The following is a 23444-nucleotide window of genomic DNA, read 5'->3' as shown; positions in this document are numbered from 1 at the left end:
ATATCCTACCAACAGGACATCAAAAACTGTAATATCCTATGTTTCACGGAATTGTGACTGAATGACGACTTGAATATTCAGCTAGCGGGATATACGCTGCACCGGCAGGATAGAACAGCACACTACGGTAAGACGAGGGGGGGTGGTCTGTGCATATTTGTAAACAACAGCTGGTGCACGAAATCTAAGGAAGTCTAGATTTTGCTCACCTGAAGTAGAGTATATTGTGATACATTGCAGGCCTCACTACTTGCCTAGAGAATTCTCAGCTATACTTTTCGTGGCTGTTTATTTACCACCACAAACAGATGCTGGAACTAAGATCCCACTCAGTCAGCTGTATAAGGAAATAAGCAAAGCAGAGTCGGCGCTCCTAGTGGCTGGAGACTTTAATGCAAGGAAACTTAAATCAGTTCTACCAAATTTCTATCAACATGTTAAATGTGCAACCAGAGGGGAAAAAATTATAGATCACCTGTACTCCACACACAGAGAAGCATACAAAGCTCTCCCTCCATTTGGTAAATCCGACCACAACTCTATCCTCCTGATTCCTGCTTACAAGTTAAAATGAAAGCAGGCTACACCAGTGACTCGGTCTATAAAAAAGTGGTCAGATGAAGCAGATGCTAAACTACAGGATTGTTTCGCTATCACCAACTGGAACATGTTCCGGGATTGTTCCGATGACATTGAGGAATACACCACATCAGTCACTGGCTTTATCAATAAGTGCATTGAGAATGTCGTCCCCACAGTGACTGTACGTACATACCCCAACCAGAAGCCATAGATTAAAGGCAACATTCGCACTGAGCTAAAGGGTAGAGCTGCTGCTTTCAAGGTGCGGGACTCTAACCCGGAAGCTTACAAGAAATCCCGCTATGCCCTGCGACAAACCATCAATCAAGCAACGCGTCAATACAGGGCTAAGATAGTACACCGGCTCCAACGCTTGTCGGATATGGCAGGGCTTGCAAACTATTAGACTACAAAGGGAAGCACAGCGGCGAGCTGCCCAGTGACACGAGGCTACCAGATGAGCTAAATCACTTCTATGCTTGCTTCGAGGCAAACAACACTGAGGCATGCATGAGAGCATCAGCTGTTCTGAACGACTGTGTGATCACGCTCTCCGTAGCTGACGTGAGTAAGACCTTTAAACAGGTCAACATACACAAGGCTGCGAGGCCAGACGGATTACCACGACGTGTGCTCCGGGCATGTGCTGACCAACTGGCAGGTGTCTTCACTGACATTTTCAACATGTCCCTGATTGAGTCTGTAATACCAACATGTTTCAAGCAGACCACCATTGTCCCTGTGCCGACGAACACAAAAGCAACCTGCCTAAATGACTACAGACCCGTAGCACTCACGTCCGTAACCATGAAGTGCTTTTAAAGGCTGGTAATGGCTCACATCAACACCATTATCCCAGAACATCTAGACCCACTCCAATTTGCATACTGCACAAACAGATACACAGATGATGCAATCTCTATTGCACTCCACACTGCCCTTTCCCACCTGGACAAAATGAACACCTATGTGAGAATGCTATTCATTGACTACAGCTCAGCATTCAACACCATAGTACCCTCAAAGCTCATCACTAAGCTAAGGAACCTGGGACTAAACACCTCCCTCTGCAACTGGATCCTGGACTTCCTGACTGCCGCCCCCAGGTGGTGAGGGTAGGTAGCAACACATATGCCACGCTGATCCTCAACACTGGAGGTCCCCAGGGGTGTGTGCTCAGTCCCCTCCTGTACTCCTTGTTAACCCACAACTGCATGGCCATGCACGACTCCAACACCATCATTAAGTTTGCAGACAACACAACAGTAGTAGGCCTGATCATCGACAACGACGAGACAGCCTATAGGGAGGTCAGAGACCTGGCCGGGTGGTGCCAGAATAACAACCTATCCCTCAACGTAACCAAGACTAAGGAGATGATTGTGGACTACAGGAAAAGGAGCACAGAACACGCCCCCATTCTCATCGATGGGGATGTAGTGGAGCAGGTTGAGAGCTTCAAGTTCCTTAGTGTCCACATCACCAAACTAGAATGGTCCAAACACACCAAGACAGTCGTGAAGAGGGCATGACAAAGCCTATTCCCCCTCAGGAAACTAAAAAGATTTGGCATGTGTCCTGAGATCCTCAAAAGGTTCTACAGCTGCAACATTGAGAGCATCCTGACCGTTGGCATCACTGCCTGGTACGGAAATTGCTCGGCCTCCGACCGTAAGGCACTACAGAGGGTTTTGCATACGGCCCATCACTGGGGCTAAACTACCTGCCATCCAGGACCTCTACACCAGAAGGTGTCAGAGGAAAGCCATAAAAATTGTCAAAGACCACAGCCACCCCAGTCATAGACTGTTCTCTCTACTACCGCATGGCAAGCGGTACCGGAGTGCCAAGTCTAGGACAAAAAGGCTTCTCAACAGTTTTTACCCCCAAGTCATAAGACTCCTGAACAGGTAACCAAATGGTTGCCCGGACTATTTGCATTGTGTGCACCCCCCAAACCCCTTTTTTACGCTGCTGCTACTCTCTGTTTTTCATATTTGCATAGTCACTTTAACTATACATTCATGTACATACTACCTCAATTGGCCCGACCAACCAGTGCTCCCGAACATTGGCTAACCGGTTAGTCAACTGAATTTTGGCCCATTCCACCTGACAGAACTGGTGTAACGGAGTCAGGTTTGTAGGCCTCCTTGCTCGCACATGCTTTTTCAGTTCTGCCCACAAATTTTATATGGGATTGAGGTCAGAGCTTTGTGATGGCCATTGACTTTGTTGTCCTTAAGCCATTTTGCCACAACTTTGGAAGTATGCTTGCGGTCAGTCAACATAGTACCCTCCAAACTCGTCACCAAGCTCGAGGCCCTGGGTCTCGACCCCACCCTGTGCAACTGGGTACTGGACTTCCTGACGGGCCGCACCCAGGTGGTGGGGGTAGGTAACAACATCTCCACCCCGCAGATCCTCAATACTGGGGCCTCACAAGGGTGCGTTCTGAGCCCTCTCCTGTACTCCCTGTTCACCCACGACTGCGTGGCCATGCAAGCCTCCAACTCAATCATCAAGTTTGCAGACGACACTACAGTGGTACACTTGATTACCAACAACGATGAGACGGCCTACAGGGAGGAGGTGAGGGCCCTCGGAGTGTGGTGTCAGGAAAATAACCTTACACTCAACGTCAACAAAACAAAGGACATGATTGTGGACTTCAGGAAACAGCAGAGGGAGCACCCCCCTATCCACGTCGACGGGACGGTAGTGGAGAGGGTAGTACGTTTTAAGTTCCTCGATGTACACATCACGGACAAACTGAATTGGTCCACCCACACAGACAGCGTCGTGAAGGCGCAGCAGCACCTCTTCAACCTCAGGAGGCTGAAGAAATTCGGCTTGTCACCAAAAGCACTCACAAACTTCTACAGATGCACAATTCTCTCCTTCTCTCTTTCTTTCTCTCTCTCGGAGGACCTGAGCCCTAGGACCATGCCCCAGGACTACCTGACATGATGACTCCTTGCTGTCCCCAGTCCACCTGACTGTGCTGCTGCTCCAGTTTCAACTGTTCTGCCTTATTATTATTCGACCATGCTGGTCATTTATGAACATTTGAACATCTTGGCCATGTTCTGTTATAATCTCCACCCGGCATAGCCAGAAGAGGACTGGCCACCCCACATAGCCTGGTTCCTCTCTAGGTTTCTTCCTAGGTTTTGGCCTTTCTAGGGAGTTTTTCCTAGCCACCGTGCTTCTACACCTGCATTGCTTGCAGTTTGGGGTTTTAGGCTGGGTTTCTGTACAGCACTTTGAGATATCAGCTGATGTACGAAGGGCTATATAAATAAATTTGATTTGATTTGACAATCGAGAGCATCCTGTCGGGCTGTATTACCGCCTGGTACGGCAACTGCTCAGCCCACAACCATAAGGCTCTCCAGAGGGTAGTGAGGTCTGCACAACGCATCACCGGGGGCAAACTATCTGCCCTCCAGGACACCTACACCACCCGATGTCACAGGAAGGCCATAAAGATCATCAAGGACAACAACCACCCGAGCCACTGCCTGTTCACCCCGTTATCATCCAGAAGGCGAGGTCAGTACAGGTGCATCAAAGCAAGGACCGAGAGACTGAAAAACAGCTTCTATCTCAGACTGTTAAACAGCCACCACTAACATTGAGTGGCTGCTGCCAACACACTGACTCAACTCCAGCCACTTTAATTATGGAAATTCATGTAAAAATATATCACTAGCCACTTTAAACAATGCTACTTAATATAATGTTTACATACCCTACATTACTCATCTCATATGTATATGTATATACTGTACTCTATACCATCTACTCCATCTTGCCTACGCCATTCTGTACCATCACTCATTCATATATCTTTATGTACATATTCTTTATCCCTTTACACTTGTGTGTATAAGGTAGTAGTTTTGGAATTGTTCGGTTAGATTACTCGTTGGTTATTACTGCATTGTCAGAACTAGAAGCGCAAGCATTTCGCTACACTCGCATTAACATTTGCAAACCATGTGTATGTGACAAATAAATTTGATTTGAACATGGAAGAACCATTTGCAACCAAGCTTTAACTTCTTGACTGATGTTTTGAGATGTTGCTTCAATATATCAACATAATTTTCCTACCTCATGATGCCATCTATTTTGTGAAGGGCACCAGTCCCTCCTGCAGCAAATCACCCCCACAACATGATGCTGCCACCCCTGTGCTTCACTGTTGGGATGGTGTTCTTCAGCGTGCAAGCCTCCCCCCTTTTCCTCCAAACATAACGATGGTCATTATGGCCAAACAGTTCTAGTTTTGTTTCATCAGACCAGAGGATATTTCTCCAAAAATTACTATATTTGTCCCTATGTGCAGTTGCAAACCATAGTCTGGCTTTTTTATGGCGGTTTTGGTGCATTGGCTTCTTTCTTGCCGAGCGGCATTTCAGGTTATGTCGACATAGGACGCATTTTACTGTGGATATAGATACTTTTGTACCCGTTTCTTCCAGCATCTTCACAAGGTCATTTGCTGTTGTTCTGGGATTGATTTGCACTTTTTGCACCAAAGTACGTTCATCTCTAGGAGACAGAACGCATCTCCTTCTTGAGCGGTGTGACGGCTGCGTGGTGCCATGGTGTTTATACTTGCGTACTATTGTTTGTACAGATGAAATTGTTTTTTCTGAGGTCTTGGCTGATTTATTTTGATTTTCCCATGATGTCAAGCAAAGAGGCACTGAGTTTGCAGGTAGGCCTTGAAATACACCCACAGGTACACCTCCAATTGACTCAAATGATGTCAATTAGCCTATCAGAAGCTTCTAAAGCCATGACATAATATTCCGTAATTTTCCAAGCTGTTTAAAGGCACAGTCAACTTAGTGTATGTAAACTTCTGACCCACTGTAATTGTGATACAGTGAATTATAAGTGAAATAATCGGTCTGTAAACAATTGTTGGAAAAATGACTTGTGTCATGCACAAAGTAGATGTCCTAACCGACTTGCCAAAACTATAGTTTGTAAACAAGAATTTGGTGGAGTGGTTAAAAAACAAGTTTTAATGACTCTAACCTAAGTGTATGTAAACTTCCGACTTCAACTGTACATAAAAAAAATCTGCATTAGAAAGTATTACCTACACATATTGAGCATAGCTCATGTTCTAGACAGAAGCATGCTACAAGGCAGACCAATCCGAGATCTTCTCTTGGCATGTCCAGCCTATCCATTATCTCAGCCAATTATGGCTCGTGGGAAGGTTCCTGACTTTTTCCATGGCTAAACCAACTAGGCTAATTTAACAAATGTATTCATATTTACAGATGGCATTCATGTGCCTTAATTACAAACTTGTAAGTTCACATGTTCCAGAAGGCATTTCTGACAAAAAAAAGATAGATTTAAAAAAAAATTGTTTACGTTCAAATGCCTCTCCTGTGAAGTAGTGACGCGTGACAGATGCATAATTTCCTGAAACGAGTTATATTTATTGAAAATTAAATACAGAAATATATAAGTCTAAGAGCTTTCCACACCTGGATTGTGCAACATTTGCCCATTCTTTTCAAAATTATTTAAGCTCTGGCCAATTGGATGTTGATCATTGCTAGACAATCATTCAGGTCTTGCCATAGTTGTTCAAGTACACTGAACGAAAATATAATGTAACAAGTGTTGGTCCCATGTTTCATGAGCTGAAATAAAAGATACCAGAAATTTTCCATATGCACAAAAAGCACATATTTCTCTCAAATATTGTTCACTAATTTGTTTACATCCCTATTAGTGAGCATTTCTCCTTTGCCAAGATAATCCATCCTCCTGACAGGTGTGGTATACCAAGAAGCTGATTAAACAGCATTATCATTGCACAGGTGCACCATGTACTGGGGACAATAGCACATCCGGCATTTTCACCTGCGGGATCGTCTGAGACCAGCCACCCAGACAGCTGATGAAACTGTGGGTTTGCACAACCAAAGAATTTCTGCACAAACTGTTTCTGACAGTCTCAGCGAAGCTCATCTACGTACTCGTCTTCCTCACCAGGGTCTTGACCAGACTGCAGTTCGGCATTGTTACCGACTTCAGTGAGAAAATTCTCACCTTCGATGGGCACTGGCACGCTGGAGAAGTGCTCTCTTCACAGATGTATACTGGTTTCAACTGTATTGGGCAGATGGCAGACAGTGTGTGTGGGCGAGCGGTTTGCTGATGTCAATGTTGTGAACAGAGTTCCCCATTGTGGCGGTGGGGTTATGGTATGTGCAGGCATAAGCTACGGACAACGAACACAATTGCATTTTATCTATGGCAATTTGAACGCACAGAGATAACGTGACGAGATCCTGAGTCCCATTGTCGTGCTATTCATCCGCCGTCCCTTGTCACAAGCAGTTGTACACAATATGTCTAAGAGCTGAAAATGGCCTGCGTAGTCAGACATGTCACCCATTGAGCATGTTTGGGATGTTGTGGATCGACAGCGTGTTCCAGTTTCCACCAATATCCAGCAACTTCAGCTTCTCTCCTATCACAGCCATTATACTCTAACTGTTTTAAAGTCACCATTTGCCTCATGCTGAAATCCCTGAGTTGGTTTCCTTCCTCTCTGTCAGTCAGGAAGGACACATGTATCTTTGTAGTGACTAAGTGTACTGATACACCATCCAAAGTGTAATGAAAAACATCAGCATCCTCAAAGGGATATTCAATGTCTGCTTTTATTTTATTACCCATCTACCAATATGTTCCCTTTTTTGCAAGGAATTGGTGGTTGAAACAGTTTGAAATTCACAGCTTGACTGAGGGACCTTACAGATAATTGTATGTGAGGGGTACAGAGATGATGTCCATGCAGCTTACTCTGACTTGTTTCTGAACTTATTTAGGCTTGCCATGTTGCTTATTGACTCAAGATATTTCAGTGTTGTTTTTAAGTCATTTGTAAACATTTCAAAAACCATAATTCCCCTTTTAAATTATGGGGTTTATGTGTAGGCCAGTGAAAAGAAAGCTACATTGTATACATTTTAAATTCAGGCTGTAACAACAAAATGTGGAAAAAGTTAAGAGATGTGAATACTTTCTGAAAGCAACTGTATGGAGGAAAGGCAAGCACTTTTTTTAAACAGCCTGCTTGAGATTCAAGCTTGAGGTGGGGGTTTTTGCCCTAGCACTACACAGCCGATTCAAATAATCAAAGCTTGATGATTACTTTATTTGAATCAGCTGGCAAAACCCCAAAACTTGCACCCAGTTGGGTCCCAAGGAACGAGTTTGGGAATAGCTGCATAAAAGGCTTTGCATGGTAAATCGGACTTCTGCAGTGACCGTACAGCATTTACTGCGATACGGCCTCTACACAAGTTAGGGCATTCATACTTATTGTGCTTCGCAGAACTGTTATGAAGGAGGTTGTCAAGGTAATAAGTATGTTTATACTGGACCTACCGCACACACCTACCGTCAACCAATCAGGTCCATGCGAAACTACATGAAGCACTCAGCATTGTTACAAAATTTGAGAGGCGCACTGCGATGCGGTACAGAACTCAATTTGGCCTCTGTGTGCCTCCGGAGGCTCCGCAATTGCATCACACCCTCCATACGGAGCCTCCGACCACATACAGATCAAGCATCAATTGGCTTTTAGGTTATGTGGGATATTTCCGCACTAGACATGTCTCAATGAAAAGTCCATGAAGTGACTAAGGTGTTACTGATCATTTCAGACCTACGCTGCATTCATACGCCAGTCTGAACTGGGAAACGCGGAAATTTGACTTGCTTATTAGTTGAACGCCGCACATGTATAACTACAATTCGGAAATGTTCGACTTCCGACTAGCGTGTGAACAAGGCACTGACGAGCCAAAATCAACCAATGTGTCATCTGAGAAGGCTAATTAAATAGTCCCGTAATTAATGTGTAGCGTTAATGTGCTATTCGGAACAAGGGAACTATATCCAGTTAGCCAGTCTGAAATGTCAGTTCCTAGTTCCGACTAGGTCATTAACACCGCAACTGACAGCGAAGGTCATCTTTTACCGCCACCACTGCTCGTCTTTCACATCTCTCTCAAAGTCTACCTCGGAACCACAAGGAGCAACTCAGCGCAGCAGGAATGTTCATTCATACCATTGAGAATATTACAATAGGGGCAGCACGCACCGTATGGTCCAAATTGCTTGTTGGAATTTGCGTTTTACAAATTCAGGCTATCCCCATGTCTTTAGGCTTTCTACAAATAACTTTAGCTTGTATTAGCATGTCATATATATATGTCATGTCATATATATGTCATATATATGACATGCCAATATATGACATGCCAATATAAACTAAAATTAAGCAACTTAGTCAATTAAATGTAGCCTAGACTAATCAATTCAAATGTAGTAGGCCTATGTCTAAAAATTGTGAAATTAATTCTGATGAGGGTGACAACTTGATCCATTGCGAAGAGAATGTTCAGACAAACGTTAAATGTTTGGAAATATTCCTTGCAAATAGAACAGATTAATCATTACAGAAATTGAGCTCCGTCCTTTGGACTTGTTTGAAAGATGATCCAAGCAGTTAACATAGTCCCACCCACTAGTAACTATATCGAAAGGGATATGTTGCAAATTAATTAATGCTGCGACCAAAAGCAAGAGACGAGGCGAGAACTGTGTCGCTGCAATTCAGAAAGTAAACATTTGGATATGCCTAAATAGGAAATTGAATACAACAATCGCTTACACGTTTGAGATGAAAACTGCAGTGAATTAAATCCAGCACAAATTGAAAGAAGTATTACTCCATGGCTTGCTGTGTGAATGAATGCTGAGGCTGGGATGCCTTTTGGTCCAATGACTCGCGAGTAAAAAGAGGAAATGGCACTCAACCGGCAGTGACGTAGTAAAAAAAGTGGACATTTCCAGGTGGTACGATCAAATATTGAAATAATTTGAGAACTGGAGACTGCGTGCAACATATCAGACCGTTGTTTTCAAGGTAATCTGTTCTCGTAAAGTCTTCGCATAAATGTATATTGATCAGCATTCCGTTGTTGCAGTGGCGTGGTGAGGAAGACTATGCAGAGGGCTCCTGTACATTTGTAAATATTTTGTTTTAAGTATTTTGATTGCATTTTTAAGCAATTATTTGTTTTTGTGACTTCTTGAATTTTCTTAATATTGGGTGGTTTTGTCCAATGGAGTTGCTGGACTAATGGCACGACAGTTTGTTTTCGTCTTGGCTAGGTGGTTAGGTAGCTCATTTGAATGACGCATCAATACAGCATAAGCTGATTTTTTTATTGCTGGTTGCATCAACGATGTGGACTTGTGCATGTGACATTAAACATTTTAAACTTGAGAGGGCCCACCTCATTGGGAACTGTTTCCTGACTACTGCCTATGTGTGGTGATCTTTCTGGCGCTTATAGCTGCCAAGCATCACCCAGGTAGTGGACTATCCAGCCTACCTACAGAGGAGGAGACAACAGACGAGGTGCCTGATGAAGATCTCTGGGCTTGTCTAAGTAATTGACTGACACTGCTCCCTCTCTGTGCCATCGAAGCTCCCTCCTCGTAAACTACTGCCTGATGAAGAGCTCAGAGTCCGGACCTGTCTAAGTAACTGGTGCTGCTCCCTCCTCTTATACTACTGCCCAGCCTTTCTGAACTGCCTGTCTGAACATGACATTATCATCTGAATCTGTGGAAGACCATCGCCCAAGACCTGACAGATCTCTACATTTGTTTTGTTTGTTTTTACAGGGTCTTTGAGATTCTCTTTAATGAAAAAAGCAAAATAAAATAAATGTATTACTATTAGAAACAGGTCTTGGGCGGTTGCGCACAGGGAGCAGCGCAACCAGCGGCGACGTCATCCAAAAACATGACATTGTTTGGATGAATATAAAATGTTAATATCTTCGTTGTGAGTGATACATTTTTTTTTGGGTCCTCAGCGTCAATTATTTGAATAATTTAATGGGTATTTTGTGCACTAGTGTAACGGATGTGAAATGGCTAGCTTAGTTAGCGGTGGTGCGCACTAAATAGCGTTTCAATCGGTGACGTCACTTGCTCTGAGACCTTGAAGTAGTTGTTCCCCTTGCTCTTTTGTGGAGCGATGGGTAACGATGCTTCGTGGGTGACTGTTGTTGATGTGTGCAGAGGGTCCCTGGTTCGAGCCCGGGTATGGGCGAGGGGATGGTTTAAAGTTATACTGTTACACTAAGTCATGACTAAAATGTGTTTTTAGGACTTTTAAAATCTGACTTCTCTGGGGCTCCCGTCTAAGGCATTGCATCTGTGCTAGAGGCATCACTACAGACACCCTGGTTTGAATCCAGGCTGTATCGCAACCAGCTGTGATTGGGAGTCCCATATGGTGGTGCACAATTGGCCCAAGCGTCGTCCGGGTTTGGCCGGTGTAGGCCGCCATTGTAAATATGAATTTGTTCTTAACTGACTTGCCTAGTTAAATAATAAACAAATGTGGCCATCTACAGTATGGAAGTTGTCTTTCTGGGTGGGGTGTCAGTTAAACTGCAGTACTGAAGCAAAACTGTAGGAGCCGTACAAACCGTGCTGCTAGACCGGAACCCTGGCCCCTTGGGGCTAGACCGGAACCCTGGCCCCTTGGGGCTAGACCGGATCCCTGGCCCCTTGGGGCTAGACCGGAACCCTGGCCCCTTGGGGCTAGACCGGAACCCTAGCCCCTTGGGGCTAGACCGGAACCCTGGCCCCTTGGGGCCAGCCCGGCAAGGAAGTTTAGCTATTCATAATGGGGATTCAACTGAAATTTTAAAAAGCATCTTTATTAACCCGAAGGGAAATTCTTGTGATTGTAGCGATTCCCATCTTGCACAGGTTGAGAGCAGTTCTTGACGTGTCCGCGTAGAAATGGTTTTGTTGTGGGTGATGTTCCCATTTAGGTCTATTGCAGGGTATAAAATACAGCTTTCCATTAGGGCTACATTTGATTACAGTACAAATGTGATAAAGTGCGTTCGAGTGAGACGGTAAGAACCGCATGCTCTCCTCTCACCTGTGTTAACACTTCCCGGTTTGTGTAACATGTGACCTGTGGCCTATAACCCATTGTGAAAGTGCCCCTACAGGGATTGTCAGAGAGGAAGAGGCAACACGAGAGGGTCCACTCCCGTCAAAATCTGTCCACATGGGAATACATCTCATCATTATGTACAGTATCTCTGGGATTATCCATCTACACGTTGTATTGCTGGTGTAGCGAAATGCTTGCGCTTTAGCTCCGAGAGTGCAGTAATATCTAACAAGTTACACAACATATATCCAATAGACACAAATCTAAGTAGGAATGAATTAAGACTATATACATATGGACGAGCGGAATGGACTAAGATACAGTAGAATAGTATAGAATACAGTACAGTGCCTTGCGAAAGTATTCGGCCCCCTTGAACTTTGCGACCTTTTGCCACATTTCAGGCTTCAAACATAAAGATATAAAACTGTATTTTTTTGTGAAGAATCAACAACAAGTGGGACACAATCATGAAGTGGACGACATTTATTGGATATTTCAAACTTTTTTAACAAATCAAAAACTGAAAAATTGGGCGTGCAAAATTATTCAGCCCCCTTAAGTTAATACTTTGTAGCGCCACCTTTTGCTGCGATTACAGCTGTAAGTCGCTTGGGGTATGTCTCTATCAGTTTTGCACATCGAGAGACTGAAATTTTTTCCCATTCCTCCTTGCAAAACAGCTCGAGCTCAGTGAGGTTGGATGGAGAGCATTTGTGAACAGCAGTTTTCAGTTCTTTCCACAGATTCTCGATTGGATTCAGGTCTGGACTTCGACTTGGCCATTCTAACACCTGGATATGTTTATTTTTGAACCATTCCATTGTAGATTTTGCTTTATGTTTTGGAACATTGTCTTGTTGGAAGACAAATCTCCGTCCCAGTCTCAGGTCTTTTGCAGACTCCATCAGGTTTTCTTCCAGAATGGTCCTGTATTTGGCTCCATCCATCTTCCCATCAATTTTAACCATCTTCCCTGTCCCTGCTGAAGAAAAGCAGGCCCAAACCATGATGCTGCCACCACCATGTTTGACAGTGGGGATGGTGTGTTCAGCTGTGTTGCTTTTACGCCAAACATAACGTTTTGCATTGTTGCCAAAAAGTTCAATTTTGGTTTAATCTGACCAGAGCACCTTCTTCCACATGTTTGGTGTGTCTCCCAGGTGGCTTGTGGCAAACTTTAAACAACACTTTTTATGGATATCTTTAAGAAATGGCTTTCTTCTTGCCACTCTTCCATAAAGGCCAGATTTGTGCAATATACGACTGATTGTTGTCCTATGGACAGAGTCTCCCACCTCAGCTGTAGATCTCTGCAGTTCATCCAGAGTGATCATGGGCCTCTTGGCTGCATCTCTGATCAGTCTTCTCCTTGTATGAGGTGAAAGTTTAGAGGGACGGCCAGGTCTTGGTAGATTTGCAGTGGTCTGATACTCCTTCCATTTCAAAATTATCGCTTGCACAGTGCTCCTTGGGATGTTTAAAGCTTGGGAAATCTTTTCGTATCCAAATCCGGCTTTAAACTTCTTCACAACAGTATCTCGGACCTGCCTGGTGTGTTCCTTGTTCTTCATGATGCTCTCTGCGCTTTTAACAGACCTCTGAGACTATCACAGTGCAGGTGCATTTATACGGAGACTTGATTACACACAGGTGGATTGTATTTATCATCATTAGTCATTTAGGTCAACATTGGATCATTCAGAGATCCTCACTGAACTTCTGTAGAGAGTTTGCTGCACTGAAAGTAAAGGGGCTGAATAATTTTGCACGCCCAATTTCAGTTTTTGATTTGTTAAAAAAGTTTGAAATATCCAATAAATGTCGTTCCACTTCATGATTGTGTCCCACTTGTTGTTGATTCTTCACAAAAAAATACAGTTTTATATCTTTATGTTTGAAGCCTGAAATGTGGCAAAAGGTCGCAAAGTTCAAGGGGGCCGAATACTTTCGCAAGGCACTGTATATACATATGAGATGAGTAATGCCAGATATGTAAACATTATTAAAGTGACTAGTGTTTCATTCCTTAAAGGGGCCAGCGATTTCTAGACTATGCCTATAGGCAGCAGCCTCTAATGTGTTAGTGATGACTGTTTAACAGTCTGATGGCCTTGAGATAGAAGCTGTTTTTCAGTCTCGGTCCCAGCTTTGATGCACCTGTTCTGACCTCGCCTTCTGGATGATAGCGGGGTGAACAGTCAGTGGCTCGGGTGGTTGAGGTCCTTGATGATCTTTTTGGCCTTCCTGTGACATTGGGTGCTTTAGGTGTCCTGGAGGGCAGGTAGTTTGCCCCCTGTAATGCGTTGGGCAGACCGCACCACCCTCTGGAGAGCCTTTGCCGTACCAGGCTGTGATACAGCCTGACAGGATGCTTTCAATTGTGCATCTGTAAAAGTTTGAGGGTTTTAGGTGACAAGCCAAATTTCTTTAGCCACCTGAGGTTGAAGAGGCTCTTTTGCACCTTCTTTACCATACTTTCTGTGTGGGTGGTCCATTTCAGTTTGTCAGTGATGTGTACACCAAGGAACTTGAAGCTTCCCACCTTCTCCACTGTGGTCCCGTCGATGGGGGTACACCCTCTGCTGTTTCCTGAAGTCCATGATCATCTCCTTTGTTTTGTTGACATTGAGTGAGAGGTTGTTTTCCAGGCACCACACTCCCAGAGCCCTCACCTCCTCCCTGTAGGCTGTCTCATCATCGTTGGTAATCAAGCCTACTACTGTTTGTCGTCTTCAAACTTGATGATTGAGTTGGAGGCGTGCTTGGCCATACAGTCATGGGTGAACAAGGAGTACAGGACCCTGAGAACACACCCTTGTGGGGCCCCAGTGTTGAGGATCAGCGCCTGGGGGCGTCCCGTCAAGAAGTCCAGGAACCAGTTGCACAGGGAGGGTTCAGACCCAGGGCCTCGAGCTTAATGATGAGCTTGGAGGTTACAATGGTGTTGAATGCTGAGCTATAGTCAAGTAACAGCATTCTTACATAGGTAAGGTGGGATAGGGCAGTGTGCAGAGTGATGGCGATTATACACTCAAAGTGTTTGTGTAAGAGAGAAGTGAGAACCTGTACTACTTGCATAAGACGGTGCCACATGTTGAGAAGTGGGCACACATACTTTATACTCTTGACAAGCAGTTTCTTTGGGACTTTCTCTTTTGGGAAATAACCCACTGTTCAAATGAGGGTTTTTCCCAAGCACACATATTTCCCTACAGTGATTTAGTGTGCTTTACTGAGCCTCAATTCTAGATTTGTTTACTCAACAAAACAAATGTATTCCTTTGCATGACATGAATGACACCTCCTGCCCTAGCCTATTGCTATGACAACACAGACAGGGAAAACAAAAAGCAGAAAAAACATTGTCTGAAAGGCTCGCCGTTGTTGGGTGGGGCTGCTGCCCTAGCCTACCCTCGGCTTGGTCTAATGGTGGATTTGAGCTCCCTGTGTTCATAGCTATTATTGTGTGTGTTTGTGCGAGCGCAAATCAGAGATCACTCTCCAGACTCACCGTGGTTAATCTCCACATAACATACCTGACCAGAATGATTGCCCCAATGGTAAAGACACAGCCTGACCACCGGCTAATGCAGAGTAGACACACCCTCTGCTACATCTAGCTACACACAGGCACACACATAATGAACTAAGTTATGAATGGCATTTACTTATGTACTACTTGTTCTTTCTGATGTGTTTTGGTGATGAAGAAGACACACAATGTTATCACCAACAAAACAGCAGTAAAAGTACAGTAACTGCAGTTGACTGTGGCATTTTGGACGCAGTAATTGCAGAATAACTGCAGGGTACTGCAGTTATACTGCACTCTAACTGCAGTTATACTACAGTGGAGGAGTGCAGTTATAATGCACTCTGACTGCAATTTTTTTCCAAAAGGGCCCCTATCCCCTCTCATCCACCATCCCCTCCAACCAACCTCCTTAGTCTTTCATCAGAGCGATGACATGGCATTGTTATCTATGCACATACGTTACTATTGCTACAAACATATCTGCATAATCCGATAGATTGGCTCCATTTCAATAGCCTATGGTGGCTTCCTTCCTGGACTGTGCCAATAACCAATCAACAGCCACCACATTTGTGTCACCTATCCTGTGTTCTTTGTTAAGATGCACCCCTTCACCCTAAACTACTGTGACTGATCAGACACACTCATCTACAATAAAACAGCCCAAGATCACACAGGTGTCCTGTACACTGAGTGTATAACACATTAAGAACGACATTAAAGATCATCTTCCTAATATTGAGATGCACCCTCCCCTTTTGCCTTCAGAAAAGCCTCAATTCGTCGGAGCATGGACTCTACAAGGTGTCAAGCGTTCCACAGAGATGCTGTCACTTGTTGACTCCAATGCTTCCCACAGTTGTGTCAAGTTGGCTGGATGTCCTTTGGGTGGTGGACCATTCTTGATACACACGAGAAACTGTTGAGCGTGAAAAATCCAGCAGCGTTGCAGTTCTTGACACTCAAACCGGTGCGCCTGGCACCTACTACCATACCTTGTTCAAAGGCACTTAAATATTTTGTCTTGCCCATTCACCATCTGAATGGCTCACATACACAGTCCTTGTCTCAAAGCTTAAAAAACCTTCTTTAACCTGTGTCTTCCCCTTAATCTACACTGATTGAAGTGGATTTAACAAGTGACATCAATAAGGGATCATAGCTTTCACTTGGTCAGTTTATGTCATGGTAAGAGCAGGTGTTCTTCATGTTTTGTACACTGTGTATATTGAGGAAAGGGTGTCATCTACAGGTTCATTGCAGTCACTGCAGTCTACATTCCAATTCTATGCCACTTCCCCATAGTGTTTCTCACAGTCAGTGGAGGGTGCTGTTGTACCAGGCCAGTCCTAGAATGTGTATTAGGCTTGCTTGTCAGGCTTGTAGCAGTGAAAGCAGAGATCATTCACAGCTGCCCTTCAGATGTTATGGTCCCTAACTAACCTACATAGTAGCTTGCTTCAGTGTTGAAAACACAATGACATCAAGGCTAAATACTCATCTCTCTGTAATCAACCTCAACTGGTCTATCCTGATCTGTTTCATCTTGTACTTAAGTAATGAGGGTGTGAATGTGTGAGTGTGTCTAGGAGGCTGTATTTTCTTCCAGTATGTATGCGTGTGTCTCAAACAACAATGGAATGGAGTCTAGAGTGTATGTCCCTTTAGTGTAATTATGTGATTGAACTCCATTATGTGTGCAGATGTTATATCAAACACATGCAGTGAAAGGTTTCTAAAGCCCTCTCTCTCTCTCTCTCTCTACATTCTCTCTTCCCCTCATTTCTCTATCGCTCCGAACAGTTTCTCTGTACTGTATCGCTTTCTCCCTTTCAACTGAGAAATAGTGTGCTCCATAATGTGTTCCAGATGTCGACCTCCCTCTACCCTTCCCTACTCTGTGTTCTCAGAAGGCTGACTGAAGTCCTGATAGGTTGGCCACCCCACATACCACGCCGCCCCCTTCCCCTCCTCCTGTATATGCGAGGTGGTACCCAAAATGTCAAGGGTGACTGGAGTTCCCCCAAAACAGTATTGAGAGACTAGTAAATGCCTATTCCATATGGGTGATTCTCATGAAACCAGTTTTAAAATGTCTTTAGCAAACTGAGTTACAATACGATTCATTTTCAAAAATCAACAATCATTCTAATGACCACAATGTCTAGTTTTTGGGAAAGTGTCTTGTTTTAAATACATTTGACATCTTCCCCTGAGTTTTGTACATTTTCCCCTGAATTTTGTACATTTTCACCCCAAATTCTCATGACCAAAATGCATCAGGGTTAAAGTCTCAGGTTCTGAAAAACATAACTTACTTGAATAAAACTCAAAGTATGTTGCTGTAGTTTGTCCATAAATCATAACAATGGTATACTAGTTGAAGTTGACATTAAACTATAATATTCATTACGTACAAACACAGTGTCTGTGGACATGTCTCATTACCGTAACACTTTTTCAAGTTCCTGTAAAAACTCAGATCAGTTTTTTTCAATAAAGTTGTATTCACCCATGATGCATCATTCAGTGGAGTCATCCTTAGATAAGCACAAGTTAAGTTATTAGCTTTTATGGCTTCGGAATCAGGTTTATATTCTAAAAAAAAAACTTTACCCCACATCAAATCAAATTGTATTTGTCACATGCGTTGAATACAACAGGTGTAGTAGACCTTGCAGTGAAGCCCTTAACCAACAACAGTTTTTTTTTTAAATACCCCCAAAAAGTAAGAATATGTACATGTAGGTAAAGTTATTAAAGTGACTATGCATAGAGAATAGCAGCAGTGTAAAAGAGTGGGGGGGGTCTTATAGCTTGGGGTAGAAGCCTCTTGAACCTAGATTTGGAGCTCCGGTACCGCTTGCCATGCGGTAGCAGAGATAACAGTCTATGACTGGGGTGGCTGGAGTCTTTGACAATGTTTAGGGTCTTCCTCTGACACCACATGGTATAGAGGTCCTGGATGACAGGAAGCTTGGCCCCGGTGATGTACTGGGCCGTACGCACTACCCCTGTAGTGCCTTGTGGTCAGAGGCCGAGCAGTTGCCATACCAGGCAGTGATGCAACCATGCTCTCAATGGTGCAGCTGTAGAACCTTTTGAGGATCTGAGGACCCATGCCAAATCTTTTCAGTCTCCTGAGGGGGAATAGGTTTTGTCGTGCCCTCTTCACGTCTGTCTTGGTGTACTTGGACCATGTTAGTTTGTTGGTGATGGACACCAAGGAACTTGAAGCTCTCAACCTGCTCCACTACAGCCCCATCGATGAGAATGGGGGCGTGCTCGGTCCTCATTTTCTTGTAGTCCACAATCATCTCCTTTGTCTTGGCCTTCTCATTACTGAAACGGCTAAAGAGCTCAAATTGGGAAAAGTCTTGATTTAATCTTATAATTGTATAATTTCATTAGATTTTTTTTCTCAGTATTATGTTTAACTGGTATTTTCACTAGGGGAGCAATATAAAAAATAGCCATATTAAAAATAGCCATGTTAAAAATAGCCATGTTAAAAATAGCCATGTTAAAAATAGCCATGTTAAAAATAGCCATATTAAAAATAGCCATGTTAAAAATAGCCATGTTAAAAATAGCCATATTAAAAATAGCCATGTTAAAAATAGCCATGTTAAAAATAGCCATGTTAAAAATAGCCATGTTAAAAATAGCCATATTAAAAATATTTGAAAGATTGATTTGTTTTATACTCTTTGGGGACTTAACAGTAATTCTCATTTTGTCAACATTTTGATCAAATGCATAATATCTGATGAAAAAAACATGAGTCATTATAAAATAGATAAATCTCATAAATCTCAGTGATTCAAGAGGAAATTCCGTGAAACGTAACAATTAAGAATTTTTTGGGACAGTTTTGTGAGAATGACTCCCATGTTGCAGTAATGTTAAACCCTTTTGGATTTTTTTTCTGGGTTTTTCGAAGTCATTGTAACATTGTAGGAGTGTTGCATGTGAGATGAGACTGATAGCCCAGCAAAGTCTTCCTCACCCTATCCTCCCCTCTCTCTCCTCACCCCTTCCCCTTCTTCCCTCCCTCGATGGGAACCAGCTGGGCTTAACTGGGGGATGTGTCGTGGGATAGAGAGGGGGCTGGATGGAGAGCAGGCATGGGGCCCAGGTTCTCCCTTCACACTTATAATACAGGACTAACAGACACACACACTATCATGCAGGTTTAGACACTCACTGGTTTTGACTTGCACACAGTAACACACACAAGCAAACACAAATACATACACACAAACACGCTCACTGAGCCAGTGGGACCAGAGATAGTTGGTGTGGTTTAGATCTGTAGTCTCTGGCTTGGGTTAAAGCACTTAACGATCCAAACAGCTGCTGCTCATGTAAACTTTCCAACCCTCTCTCCCTCCTCTCTCTCCGTCTGACCCACTCTCTCGCTCACCCTGTCCCCCTCTTTCTCCAACTACTTCTCCCCCTCTCTCCTCCTCTAAATCTCTAACTTCCTTCTACCAAAATCTTTTGCTCTCTCCATTTTCTCAAGCTGGTTAGATGTACACACATACACCCAACATACAGTGGGGAGAACAAGTATTTGATAACCTACAAAATCGGCAGTGTTTCCTACTTACAAAGCACGTAGAGGTCTGTCATTTTTATCATAGGTACACTTCAACTGTGAGAGACAAAAATCCAGAAAATCACATTGTATGATTTTTAAGTAATTAATTTGCATTTTATTGCATGACATAAGTATTTGATCACCTACCAACCAGTAAGAATTCCGGCTCTCACAGATCTGTTAGTTTTTCTTTAAGAAGCCCTCCTGTTCTTACACTCTTTACCTGTATAAAAGACACCTGTCCACACACTCAATCAAACAGACTCCAACCTCTCCACAATGGCCAAGACCAGAACATCAGGGATAAAATTGTAGACCTGCACAAGGCTGGGATGGGCTACAGGACAATAGGCAAGCAGCTTGGTGAGAAGGCAACAACTGTTGGCGCAATTATTAGAAAATGGAAGAAGTTCAAGATGACGTCAATCACCCTCGGTCTGGGGCTCCATGCAAGATCTCACCTCGTGTGGCATCAATGATCATGAGGAGGGTGAGGGATCAGCCCAGAACTACACGGCAGGACCTGGTCAATGACCTGAAGAGAGCTGGGACCACAGTCTCAAAGAAAACCATTAGTAACACACTACGCCATCATGGATTAAAATTCTGCAGCGCACACAAGGTCCCCCTGCTCAAGCCAGCGCATGTCCAGGCCCATCTGAAGTTTGCCAATGACCATCTGGATGATCCAGAGGAGGAATGGGAGAAGGCCACAAAAATAGAGCTTTTGGGTCTAAACTCCACTCGCCGTGTTTGGAGGAAGAAGAAGGATGAGTACAACCCCAAGAACACCATCCCAACCGTGAAGCATGGAGGTGGAAACATAATTCTTTGGGGATGCTTTTCTGCAAATGGGACAGGACAACTGCACCGTATTGAGGTGAGGATGAATGGGGCCATGTATCGCGAGATCTTGGCCAATAACCTCCTTCCCTCAGTAAGAGCATTGAAGATGGGTCATGGCTGAGGTCTTCCAGCATGACAACGACCCGAAACACACAGCCAGGGCAACTAAGGAGTGGCTCCGTAAGAAGCATCTCAAGGTCCTGGAGTGGCCTAGCCAGTCTCCAGACCTGAGCCCAATAGAAAATCTTTGGTGGGAGCTGAAAGTCCGTATTGCCCAGCAACAGCCCCGAAACCTGAAGGTCTGTATTGAGGATTGGGCCAAAATCCCTGCTGCAGTGTGTGCAAACCTGGTCAAGAACTACAGGAAACGTATGATCTCTGTAATTGCAAACAAAGATTTCTGTACCAAATATTAAGTTCTGCTTTTCTGATGTATCAAATATTATGTCATGCAATAAAATGCAAATGAATTACTTAAAAATCATACAATGTGATTTTCTGGATTTGTTTTAGATTCCGTCTCTCACAGTTGAAGTGTACCTATGATAAAAAAAAGTAGGAAAACCTGCAGAATCGACAGTGTATCAAATACTTGTTCTCCCCACTGAATATGTGGTATTGGAGTATCTGTTATTTGTTAGGTTTTCTCCATTGATTAGTCTGCATGTTGAAGACTAACCAAAAGCACAAAGGGATCATCTATCCACTTCCTGTACTATCACCTCTGTTTATTGTCATAAGCCCAAAGAGATCAGCCTGGTCTCATAGACTAGATGTAACATACTGTAGTAAACATAAATCCGGAACACTCAACTGAGTATATGTTACGTTTGGTATGGTTACTTAAGGCAAAAACAAAAGTAGGGTGGTTGGTCGGGGTGGATAGTTAGGCGTGTAATGTGAACATCTAGCAATCAAAGGTTGCCTGTTCAATTATCATCACAAACAACTTTAGAATTTTAGCTAATTTGCAACTTTGTAACTACTTTTACACTACTTAGCATGTTAGCTAACCTTAACCCCTAGCCTAGCTAATGTTAGCCACCTTGCTAATGTTAGCCTTAGCCACCTAGCTAATGTTAGCCACAACAAATTGGAATTCGTAACATATCATACTTAGCAAATTCCTAGCATATTATACCAATTGCAATTCATAACATATCATTTGACATGGAAGATGGACATCCACAAATTAATACATACCATAGGAAACGTAATATACTAATTGGAGTGGTCCGAATGTACTTTTACTATGTTACTTCTACCCCTGAGTCCAGGTTGAAGAGATGCATCTTGTTGCATGTGGCATTTACATTGGTCTGCAAGGGGGTCTGTTTCGCATACAGTTAATCCCTATTGAGTCTCGAGGTCCTCTGAGAAAAGCAAGCCGTTGTGATTGCAGACAAAAAAACGCCATGTGTGTCCAATTAGGGGAATTCCGCTGCTTCGTGTGGGTGTGAGGCAGATCATTACTTCAGAGCCCCCTCTCACCCCTGCTGTGTGTGTGTTCAGAGTGCCCTAAGCTGGGTGGTAAATCATCATCACTTCAAGGCTATATCACCCTCTGTGTTTTTATATTTGTATATGTGTACATTTGTCATCCCGGGGAGACCAAAGGCCACTAAAGCTGTTACAGACCTAAAGACTACATTTTTTTTGCTTCGTGAACTAGTTCAACTCAAACTGTCACAGTTCTGTTAGATAATGATAGATGTGTCATGTGGATGCATAAGGTTTTCAAAACACACAAACAGAAACGCTCTACTTGTCTCACACACAGCCACAGAATCACTCAACACAGATACACATACACACAGATCCTGCAAGTTCACTCAACACAGGTACACACACACACACACACACACACACACACACACACACACACACACACACACACACACGAGTGCTGACTGAAGTGGGCTTTTTCAAACCTGAGCTGTACAGCCGGGAAAGCCAACCCTCCCTAGACGACATATTGTCTCATTCACATATATACACACACACACACCCCCTCATGACCTAAACATCGATGCACACAAACATTAAATAACCTAGATGATATCTCACTTACACACTTACTGCCACATTCAGAGAAACAACTTTTCTTTCTCTCTCTCTTACTGACAGAATGAGGCTTCTCTGTGTGTTGAGGGAGTGAAATGTCATCTGCGCTGGTGTTGATTGGACAGTCCAAGGCTGTGTGGAATAGAGGGATGATTGGAGAGAGTGGCTGATGAAACCAGACTGTGTCTGTCTTTGTGCTCAGGCATACTGACAGACAACTCTGTCCGGGGTCCTAAATGGACCTCTTTGTGAAAGTCTGGAATTGGATAAACTCCAGACGACTATAGCTCACTGAAAAGAGGTTCTCTGTTTACAAGCATGTCTGCCTATTCTTTCTTTTTCATGCCTTCTCCCTCTTTCTATCTCTGTTTCTCCGTCTCTTCTGTTTAACTCCCCCCTCTCATCAGCTCTCTTTACTGAATATCTGTTTACTCTCATAACTAACATTGACTAGCTCTGGATTACGAAGAGACTTTCGTTTAAGACTACTACACTAATATGTGTGTAATTTACAAAACCATGCAATTACATAGGATCTGTGCAAAGCTGTGATTATAAATGAGTGTGAAAAATCCAATTATATTCCATGACACTACATAAACTGACTGACAGTGTAACTCGGCGAGTGTCCATGGACAGTGTGTGTGTCTCCACTGATCCAGGGCTGTATCCTGGCTCTCAGAGAGAACTGGGCTTACAAAAATGCATCCAGAGAGAGGGAGAGAGGGAGAGATATTCCTCCCATCGGTCTGTCAGACTGA

The 23444-nt window shown here is 43.6% G+C and overlaps 1 protein-coding gene across 5 annotated transcripts in view; it reads right to left on the bottom strand.

Annotated features, from left to right (window-relative positions):
- The window catches only part of LOC139373729 (oxysterol-binding protein-related protein 3-like), a 33395-nt gene extending 23959 nt beyond the window's left edge, over positions 1–9436 (bottom strand). For 4 of the 5 annotated variants that reach the window (XM_071114635.1, XM_071114637.1, XM_071114639.1 and 1 more), the window contains exon 1: positions 9314–9429. The gene's annotated coding sequence lies outside the window, so the exon portion shown is untranslated. Of the gene's footprint in view, positions 1–9313 lie in introns of all 5 variants that reach the window. The other variant, XM_071114636.1, reaches the window with a different exon arrangement.
- Positions 9437–23444: the final 14008 nt, after the last annotated feature.

Source organism: Oncorhynchus clarkii, chromosome 18, assembly GCF_045791955.1.
Source record: "Oncorhynchus clarkii lewisi isolate Uvic-CL-2024 chromosome 18, UVic_Ocla_1.0, whole genome shotgun sequence".
Lineage (NCBI taxonomy): Eukaryota > Metazoa > Chordata > Actinopteri > Salmoniformes > Salmonidae > Oncorhynchus > Oncorhynchus clarkii.
Note: the sequence above shows the minus strand (reverse complement) of the source record. Positions and strands in the feature narration are given on the sequence as shown.